The sequence below is a fragment of the Taudactylus pleione genome, unplaced genomic scaffold (assembly GCF_031769625.1).
Source record: "Taudactylus pleione unplaced genomic scaffold, aTauple2 ptg000156l, whole genome shotgun sequence".
NCBI classification, from domain to species: Eukaryota; Metazoa; Chordata; class Amphibia; order Anura; family Myobatrachidae; genus Taudactylus; species Taudactylus pleione.
In genome coordinates, this window is record NW_028284558.1 from 17,924,498 (window position 1) to 17,932,470 (window position 7,973).

The 7,973-nt window shown below is 45.6% G+C and overlaps 1 pseudogene; it reads left to right on the forward strand.

Moving 5' to 3' along the window:
• The first annotated feature begins 7,493 nt into the window (after nucleotides 1-7,493).
• Nucleotides 7,494-7,608, forward strand: LOC148521671 (5S ribosomal RNA; annotated as a pseudogene).
• Nucleotides 7,609-7,973: the final 365 nt, after the last annotated feature.

The following is a 7,973-nucleotide window of genomic DNA, read 5'->3' on the forward strand; positions in this document are numbered from 1 at the left end:
TTGGTATTTGCATTTGTACAGTACACTACAGTATCTGGTTGATTGTGGATTATTGGAGGTTTATGTCTATAGCAATCCTTTTGCAAATGTTTCGTAATGATCATTAACCACCATCAAATGTAGCACTCGTCAAATTGTCTTTTATCAGTTTTCTTTTATCAGTGAGTGATTTCATTAAACTTTCATATGCTGCGGCTTTACTGAAACACATTACATCAAGTGTGTTTCCCACACGAAATATGTCATATTGAAATTCTCTAGAAAATATTTTTCTTGGCACGTTGAGAAAATTGCACTGTACATATAAAGTAAGCAGAACATAGGTATTGTGCTTTCAAGATACTATGGGCATGATTCAGAGTTACATGTGGAATGCAATTTATTTCATGAGCTGAGTGATGCAATCTTATCAAAAGCATCAGCGGTGGTAAATAATTTATCAATCACTTAATTTGAGTATCCACCTACAATGTTATACAGCTGTCATTTTGTGAGTTTGTTTGGAATATTTCCACATGTAATGTTTTGTACTTGTACAATGAATATAACTAAATATGTCTGGTTCTAAAAAATTACAAATGAAAACAAACCTATACAGTATGTAATTTGACTTAAAATATCTGGATTAAGAAAAATTATTAACCCTTGATTGAATACTACAAACTGTTTAAATATAGATGAATTTATCTCTGTGTCTTGTTCTAGTTCAGGTGTACTTTATACTAGGGGTGTGCACCGGCCACTTTTCGTGTTTTGTGTTTTGGTTTTGGATCTGGATCTTTCTTCGTGTTTTGGATCTGGATTGGTTTTGCCAAAACCACCCTTCCGTGTTTTGGGTTCTGGGTTTGTGTTTTGGATCTGTATTTTTTTTTTAAAAAGCATAAAAACAGCTAAAATCACAGAATTTGTTGGTTTCTCTGCTCCTATGCTATTATTAACCTCAATAACCTTAATTTCCACTCATTTCCAGTCTATTCTGAACACCTCACACCTCACAATAGTGTTTTCATGTCCAAAAGGTTGCACCGAGGTAGCTGGATGACTATGCTAAGCGACACGAGTGGGCGGCACAAACACGTGACCCATCAAGGAGTGACACTGCAGTGGCAGACAGGATGGCAGTTAGAAAAACTAGGCCCCAAACTGTACATAATGCAAAGAAAAAAAAGAAGTGCAAGATGGAATTGTCCTTGGGCCCTCCCACCCACCCTTATGTTGTATAAACAGGACATGCACACTTTAACAAATCAATCATTTCAGCGCCAGGGTCTGCCACACAACTGTGGCTGAAATGATTGGTTCGTTTGGGCCCCCACAAAACAAGCTGGCAATTAATGTGTCCCTGCACAAACTGGCTCTACGGAGGCAAGATGTCATCCTCATCCTCCTCATCCACCGATTCCTCACCCTCTTCAGTGTGTACATCCTCATCCTCACAAAGTATTAACTCGTCCCCACTTGAATCCACCACCACAGGTCCCTCTGTACCTTCTGGAGGCTGGTCTCCCTGGAAGAGCTGATAATTCATTTTGATGAACATCATCTTCTCCACATTCTGTGGAAGCAACCTCCTACGCCTTTCGCTGACAAGGTTCCCGGCTGCACTAAACACTCTTTCGGAGTACACACTGGAGGGGGGGCAACTCAGGTAAAATAGAGCCAGCTTGTACAGGGGCCTCCAAATTGCCTCTTTTTCCTGCCAGTACAGGTATGGACTGTCTGACATGCCTACTTGGATGCTGTCACCGATGTAATCCTCCACCATTCTGTCAATGGTGACAGTATCATATGCAGTGACAGTAGACATGTCAGAAATTGTTGCCAGGTCCTTCAGTCCGGACCAGATGTCCAAACTTGGTCCTGCCTGCCCTGCATCACCGCCAGCGGGTTGCTTAGGATACCTAAGTTTTTTCCTGGCAGCCCCAGTTGCGGGAGAAAATGAAGGAGCCGTTGACGTGTCACGTTCCGCTTCAGCTAACAGTGTGTTCACCAGCAGGTCTTTGCACCTCTGCAGGCTTGTGTCGGCCGGAAAGAGAGACACCACATAGGCTTTAAACCTAGGATCAAGCACGGTGGCCAAAATGTAGTGGTCTGATTTCAACAGATTGACCACCCTGGAATCCTGGCAAAGCGAATGAAGGGCTTCATCCACAAGTCCCACATGCCAAGCGGAATCGCTCCGTCTTAGCTCCTCCTTCACTTTCTCCAGCTGCTTCTGCAAAAGCCTGATGAGGGGAATGACCTGACTCAAGCTGGCTGTGTCTGAACTGACTTCACGTGTGGCAAGTTCGAAGGGCTGTAGAACCTTGCACAACACGGAAATCATTCTCCACTGCGCTTGAGTCAGGTGCATACCCCCTCCTTTGCCTATGTCATAGGTGGATGTATAGGCTTGTATGGCCTTTTGCTGCTCCTACATCCTCTGAAGCATATAGAGGGTTGAGTTCCACCGCGTCACAACCTCTTGCTTCAGGTGATGGCGGGGCAGGTTCAAGAGTGTTTGCTGGCGCTCCAGTCTTCGGCACGCAGTCGCTGAATGGTGAAAGTGGCCAGAAATTTTTCGGGCCACCCAAAGCGTCTCCTGCACGCCCCTGTCGCTTTTCAGAAAATTCTGCACCACCAAGTTTATTGTGTGAGCAAAACATGGGATGTGCTGGAATTTGCCCAGATGTAATGCCCGCACAATATTGGTGGCATTGTCAGATATCACAAATCCCCAGGAGAGTCTAAGTGGGGTAAGCCACTGGGCGATGATTTCCCTCAGTTTCTCTAAGAGGTTGTCGGCGGTGTGCCTCTTACTGAAACCGGTGATACACAGCGTAGCCTGCCTTGTAACGAGCTGGCGTTTCTGAGATGCTGCTACTTGTGACGCTGCTGCTGTTGCTGCGTAAGGTGATACATCTACCCAGTGGGCTGTCACAGTCATATAGTCCTTAGTCTGCCCTGTTCCACTTGTCCACATGTCCGTGGTTAAGTGGACATTGTGTACAACGACATTTTTCAGGACACTGAGGACACTATTTCTGACGTTTCTGTACAGTCTCGGTATCGCCTGCCTAGTGAAGTGGAATCTAGACGGGATTTGGAACCGGGGACACACTACCTCCATCAATTGTCTAAATCCCACTGCACTAATGGCGGATACCGGACGCACGTCTAACACCAACATAGCAGTCAAGGCCTCAGTTATATGTTTTGCTTCAGGATGACTGCTGTCGTACTTCATCCTCCTCGCTAAGGACTGTTGGAGGGTCAATTGTTTAGTAAAAGTAGTGGTGTTCCTACTTCCTCTCTGGGATGATGAACGACTCCCAGCAGCAGCAACAGCAGCAGCGGCAGCAGTAGGCGTAGCAATGCAGGATCCTCCAGAGGAATCCCGGATAGGAGAGTCAGTCATGCCAGTGACATGGCCTGCAGGACTACTTCCGATCCTGACTAAGGAGGAAATTGACGAGGAGGGAGTTGACGGTGTGGTTTGCAGGCGCTTGGATACAACAGGACAACGGGATTTAGGTGTCCCTGGACTGCTTACGGTCTTAGCCAAAGTTTCTGAACTTGACAGTAACTTTTTATGAATGCGCTGCAGGTGCCGTATAAGGGAGGATGTTCCTAGGTGGTTGACGTCCCTACCCCTACTTATTTCACCTTTACATATGGTACATATGGCAAGACAGTTGTTGTCCGGATTTGGATAGAAATATTGCCAGACCAAAGAGGTGGAATGTTTGGTCTTCTGCCCAGGCATGACCGTGATGGGCTTTTTCATCCCACGGACAACAATAGTCTCCCCCGGAGCCTGATTTAAACAAACCACATCACCATCAGAATCCTCCTCGCCAACTTCCTCCTCAGCGCCAGCTACACCAGTATCCTCATCCTGTTGTACTTCAACAGTGACATCTTCATTTTGCATATCAGCAAGTGGACTGTGGGTGCTCCTTTCAGCACTTGCAGGGGGCGTGCAAATGGTGGAAAGAGCCACCTCTTCCCGTCCAGTGCTGGGAAGGTCAGGCATCACAACCGCCACCACACTTGGACTCTCCTTGGGGATTTGTGATATCTTCTTAGAAAGCACAGTTCTTCGCTGTGCTTTTGCCAGCTTAACTCTTTTGATTTTTTTAGTGGGAGGAGGGCTTCCATCGTCATGTGAAGCTGAACCACTAGTCATGAACATACTAGGGATCGACCTTAGCCGTTCCTTGCCACTCCGTGTCGTAAATGGCATATTGGCAAGTTTACGTTTCTCTTCAGCTGATTTAAATGTCTTTTTCAAGGTCATTTTCCTGAACTTTGCCATTTGGGATTGTATGTGCCCTCTACTATGACATTGGGCATCGGCCTTGGCAGATGACGTTGATGGCATGTTATCGTCTATGTCATGACTAGTGGCAGCAGCTTCAGCACTAGGAGGAAGTGGTTCTTGATCTTTCTCTATTTTATTTTTATCGGAGAAAGTTTGGTCCTCCATTTATGTTATATCGATTTGATATATACGTGCGGCTAAACACAGAAAATAATTTTTTTTTAGGTTTGGACTGGAGTGTACTTTTGGGGGTTACAGCACCCTTAACGGTCAAGCCAGCCGGCCCTTTACTTATGACACAGGCGCACGCTTGGCACTACTTTGTTGATGCACGTGCGGCTACTGCGCACACAATTCACAAACACAGAAAATAATTTTTTTTTGGTTTGGACTGGAGTGTACTCTCGGGGGTTACAGCACCCTTAACGGTCAAGCCAGCCGGCCCTTTACTTATGACACAGGCGCACGCTTGGCACTACTTTGTTGATGCACGTGCGGCTACTGCGCACACAATTCACAAACACAGAAAATAATTTTTTTTTTGGTTTGGACTGGAGTGTACTCTCGGGGGTTACAGCACCCTTAACGGTCAAGCCAGCCGGCCCTTTACTTATGACACAGGCGCACGCTTGGCACTACTTTGTTGATGCACGTGCGGCTACTGCGCACACAATTCACAAACACAGAAAATAATTTTTTTTTGGTTTGGACTGGAGTGTACTTTCGGGGGTTACAGCACCCTTTAACGGTCAAGCCAGCCGGCCCTTTACTTATGACACAGGCGCACGCTTGGCACTACTTTGTTGATGCATGTGCGGCTACTGCGCACACAATTCACAAACACAGAAATTAATTTTTTTTTTGGTTTGTACTGGAGTGTACTTTGGAGGTTACAGCACCCTTTAACGGTCAAGCCAGCCGGCCCTTTACTTATGACACAGGCGCACGCTTGGCACTACTTTGTTGATGCACGTGCGGCTACTGCGCACACAATTCACAAACACAGAAAATAATTTTTTTTTTGGTTTGGACTGGAGTGTACTTTCAGGGGTTACAGCACCCTTAACGGTCAAGCCAGCCGGCCCTTTACTTATGACACAGGCGCACGCTTGGCACTACTTTGTTGATGCACGTGCGGCTACTGCGCACACAATTCACAAACACAGAAAATAATTTTTTTTTTGGTTTGGACTGGAGTGTACTTTGGGGGTTACAGCACCCTTTAACGGTCAAGCCAGCCGGCCCTTTACTTATGACACAGGCGCACACTTGGCACTACTTTGTTGATGCACGTGCGGCTACTGCGCACACAATTCACAAACACAGAAAATAATTTTTTTTTGGTTTGGACTGGTGTGTACTTTCGGGGGTTACAGCACCCTTTAACGGTCAAGCCAGCCGGCCCTTTACTTATGACACAGGCGCACGCTTGGCACTACTTTGTTGATGCACGTGCGGCTACTGCGCACACAATTCACAAACACAGAAAATAATTTTTTTTTGGGTTTGGACTGGAGTGTACTTTGGGGGTTACAGCACCCTTTAACGGTCAAGCCAGCCTGCCCTTTACTTATGACACAGGCGCACGCTTGGCACTACTTTGTTGATGCACGTGCGGCTACTGCGCACACAATTCACAAACACAGAAAATAATTTTTTTTTTGGTTTGGACTGGAGTGTACTTTCGGGGGTTACAGCACCCTTAACGGTCAAGCCAGCCGGCCCTTTACTTATGACACAGGCGCACGCTTGGCACTACTTTGTTGATGCACGTGCGGCTACTGCGCACACAATTCACAAACACAGAAAATAATTTTTTTTTTGGTTTGGACTGGAGTGTACTTTCGGGGGTTACAGCACCCTTAACGGTCAAGCCAGCCGGCCCTTTACTTATGACACAGGCGCACGCTTGGCACTACTTTGTTGATGCACGTGCGGCTACTGCGCACACAATTCACAAACACAGAAAATAATTTTTTTTTTGGTTTGGACTGGAGTGTACTTTTGGGGGTTACAGCACACTTAACGGTCAAGCCAGCCGGCCCTTTACTTATGACACAGGCGCACGCTTGGCACTACTTTGTTGATGCACGTGCGGCTACTGCGCACACAATTCACAAACACAGAAAATAATTTTTTTTTGGTTTGGACTGGAGTGTACTTTTGGGGGTTACAGCACCCTTTAACGGTCAAGCCAGCTGGCCCTTTACTTATGACACAGGCGCACGCTTGGCACTACTTTGTTGATGCACGTGCGGCTACTGCGCACACAATTCACAAACACAGAAAATATATTATTTTTTTAGCACTTGGGGGGAGCACCCCTGATGGACAGAGCACCCCCTGGACAACACTACAGCACTCCTTTAGGACTGGGACACTGCACAGGACTTTGGAGTGGACACAGCCCCTATGGAGAACTGACTGCACAACACAGTCCAGCCAGCCCCTATGGACTTTGAAGTAGTGGACACAGCCCCTATTAACAACAGCAGCACAGCACAACACAGCCAGCCCCTATGGACTTTGAAGTAGTGGACAACAGCAGCACTACACTACACTTCACTACACAGCCCTAACTCCCACCCTCCCTCTTCACTGTCCACAGCCGAGTGAGAAATTGGCGCCGACGCGGGTACCTTATATAGGATCCAAAACCCGCGAGACTCGGAAGGCGGGATGATGACGTTTTGCCTCGATTTCAGATCCGAGTCAGGCGGGAAAAGTCGAGCCTGACTCGGATCGGACTCGGATCGGGGGGGCTCGGGGGGGTTCGGATTTCAGAAATCCGAACCCGCTCACCCCTACTTTATACTCAACATTTGGGTTTACACCATGCAATGTTGCAGTATCAGGGTGATTCAGTAATTACTGGATGAAATAAGTACACCTACTACTTCCTTCCATCAGGAATCTGAAACTAGAACTCTCTAATTTGTTGTTTGATACAATTTGTATGACAATAAAAAGCTGAGTGAAAGTTCAGCTCCTACTTCTGAATACTTTACTATTATATGTACTTGTTTCATGTACTTTCTCATCAAATTTGCTGGAAATTATCCCTGCAATGCTCTAGTAACAGGTTAACCAGCATATAACATTGGAAAGCAGAAGTACATACAGTATACTACCTTTTTCTGACTAAGAGGTGACAGCCTATACTCTCTAATTTATTGTCCAATGTTTTCCTAATGCCATACCTTACTGAATATGTCCAATCTCATTTGATCTTGGAAGCTAAGCAGTATTGGGCCTGGTTAATACTTGGATGGGAGACCACCATGGAATACCAGGTGCTGTAATTATATGCATGACCACAAACAGCAGAAGGGATGAGGCAACCTTCACTCTGGGCATCTATTTTTGCTAACTTTACCTCTCACTATATGACACAGTAAGGTTCATCTTTGACTCAAAGAATACTATTGTGTGAATGGAAAATATCATAACAACATTTTAAGATTTATTCTGACCCAACTGTACTCAAATAGTTGTTGAAAATATTGTGTGACTTAAATATATAGTAACAGCATAAGCTTTTATAATTATTGAAGATTGATGTGATGCACTTTTTTTTATATAACTGCAAATGCATATTTATGTTTACAATACCTGTGCCTTGCAGTTTTGAGATATGTAGCTGTATCCACTTATTTCACAGGAGGGTATA